Source organism: Equus quagga, unplaced genomic scaffold (genome assembly GCF_021613505.1).
Source record: "Equus quagga isolate Etosha38 unplaced genomic scaffold, UCLA_HA_Equagga_1.0 HiC_scaffold_17848_RagTag, whole genome shotgun sequence".
NCBI classification, from domain to species: Eukaryota; Metazoa; Chordata; class Mammalia; order Perissodactyla; family Equidae; genus Equus; species Equus quagga.
The window spans coordinates 1-2,932 of record NW_025792914.1 but is presented as its reverse complement, the minus strand read 5'-3'; the positions used below and the strand labels follow the sequence as shown (position 1 = coordinate 2,932).

The window sequence follows — 2,932 nt, the reverse complement described above, 5'->3', positions numbered from 1 at the left end:
TTTAGGTACAGGGAAAAGGATGATCTACTTGAAATTAAGATACCTCTATGTAGCATTATTCACAATAGCCTCAATGCAGAAACAACCTAAGTGGATTAAGCGGATGAACAGATAAAGAAGAATTCCTCAAGCAAAAAGAGGAAGATTGGCAACAAATGTTAACTCAGGGTCAATCTTGCTAACAAAAAACAAAACAAACAATCAAACAAAAACTAATGGACCACTGAGAAAAGAAAACAAATCATAATAAAAGGTTTTTTGGTTTTGTTGCATAACATTCTTTCTGATGGGATGGGTTTTTCCCTGACCCATTCTCAAGATCCCAAGGATTGGATTATGTGATTCAAAGGGGATGGGCATAAATGATAATAAAAAGTGTACCTCCTTGTTGCATAAAATAACTAAGGAAAAAGACATTATGGGGGCTGAGAGTCTGCTAGATTCCATCTCTCCCTGATAGTTACATAATGATGTATGTTAAAATTTTAGCCTCCCTGACATTACTTGTCTTATTATTAATGCATGACTGTTAATGGCATAAGTGGACGTTCTAGATATGTGAGAACAACATATACAGTCAAATAGAAAGAAAAGATAGTGCCTTTGAATTTAATTCAGTAACTGTTTATTTCCATCTTAATTTGTACAGATTTATTTCTGAAAAAGACGGAGAAACAAAGAAAAATAAAGGTACAGCACATTACCTTCTGGCTCAGTTAAACTGGAAAAACAGTTCATAAGAAGAAACACTAGTATCAGGCATAGGATTATTTGAAATACAGTAAATGTTCAGCAGAATACCAATAAAAAATACAGGGCAGGAATCAGAAATCTTCATGAATAAGAAAACATCAGGAGTGTGAATTATATGAAAGGCATGCACACTAAAGCACAGGGGTGGGGACGTTATAAGCAGAGGAGATGGCAGAAATAAAGCCATAGAGGTGAGATATTTTAGAGAATGTTTAGAGAATGTCATGGGGTTCCGTGTAGCTGGATGAAAGCATCCAAGCAAAGGGAAACATAGAAAGAAAGGTAGGGAAAGAGGAAAATCCCCTAACGTCAATGTCCTGTATGCCATATGCGATGCTAAATCTTCACTCAGGTTAGCCAAACTAATATTTCATCTTTAAGAAGTATAATATTTCCATATTTCACAGATATTTTTTAAATGGAGGTTCACATAATTAAACCAAATTGCCAAGACACAGAGATAAAAGGTTACAGAGTCAGTAGTCACCCAGGTCGCCCTGGCCCCATAACACCACACATTCTTCCAGTATATAAATTTTTGAAATCAGTAAAATCAAGTCAGACCTATTTCAGGAGATATCTGATAAACAAATGAGAAGGTAGGATTATATTCCAAGGAAAATAGAGTTCCAAATAAATTTTTGGAGAGAGGAGTTGTGACATGATTAGAGACACACTTTAGAAGGTCCAACTAGTTCCAAGTGTGACTACATTAATTTGAGTAATTCACATGCCCTTCTAAAGTGCAGATAACATTCTGAATAACAGTGACTTGCATTTTTGGCTCATACTTTGTCAGAGGTCATTTAGTCCAACTTCCCAAAGAAACCTTATATGCTTTCAAAACATCTCAGATGATAAATGCCCTGAGGACACAGGATTGAAAGCACAATGAATATTATCTTAGTTGCTTTAATTTTAAATATGCCATTTGAGACCATACCTTCCGCATGGCAATTTTCATCTCCATATTTCTCAGGGTATAGATGAGAGGATTCAGCATGGGGGCAATCACAGTATAAAACACAGAGATTTCCTTATCTTTGTTCTCACTCCCTGCAGGTAGAACATAAATATAGATACAGGGCACAAAGAACAAAACTACAACCATAACGTGAGAGCTACAGGTTGAGAGTGCTTTGCGTCGCCCTGCAGAGGAGCGTGTCCTAAGATTATATAATATGAGTATATAAGAAGCTACCAAGACAAGAAAAACAACCACCACCACCATCCCTGATTTGCAATCATTAAGATATTAACAACATGAATATCTTTGCATACCAGTTTCAAAAGAGGCTTCACATCACATAAGTAATGATCTATCTGATTAGGACCACAGAAAGGTAAATTGAGTATTATGAGAAGTAGAGCAATAGAGTGCCAAAAGCCCACAACTCAGGCCATGATGATCAACATGTTACACCTCTGCCGGTTCATGATGACCATGTAGTGCAGGGGCTTGACAATGGCAACATAGCGGTCAAAAGCCATGGACACTAAGATGAATATTTCCACAGCAGCCAGCAAGTGGGCAGTGAAGAGCTGGGTCATACAGTTGTTATAGGAAATATTTTTTCTTACCGCAGCTAAATCCCTGATTAGCCGGGGGATCACAGTGGAGGTGTAGCAGAGGTCCATGAGGGAAAGGTGGCAGAGAAAGTAGTACATGGGTTGTTGGATTAGATGGCTGCAAGCGATTGTGAGTAAGATGGTGGAATTCCCCATTAAGACAGCCATGTAACAGAGTAGGAACAAGAAAAAGAAGAGTAGCTCTATTTGCTTATTATCCCACAGCCCCAAGAAAACAAATTCTGTGATATTCTGATTTCTCATGAGGTTAAGGTGAGTCCAGAGTATACAACAGAACCTTGGTTTATCTGAAATGACAGAGAACATAGTATATCTTCAATAATATATTTTTTTTAAGTTTTGGAACATTTAAACACAGAAAAAAAGTGATTTAGGCCATAAAGGATTCATTACGGACTTTTAAATCGTTTTCTGATAACTGGCATCATTATATTTCAAATAATATTCAATGAGAGCATATTTTATGTCTGGAACTTTTGTAAACATTTTGTACGCACTTAACTAATAAAAACTCATTAGTTACAATTCTGATACTCACTTTATATATGAAAAATAGAAAACGGTGTGTTCACTTCATTCCACAAAATCA

The 2,932-nt window shown here is 36.5% G+C and overlaps 1 pseudogene; it reads right to left on the bottom strand.

Moving 5' to 3' along the window:
- Positions 1 to 1,651: 1,651 nt before the first annotated feature.
- LOC124232032 (olfactory receptor 4P4-like) lies at positions 1,652 to 2,586 on the bottom strand (annotated as a pseudogene).
- Positions 2,587 to 2,932: the final 346 nt, after the last annotated feature.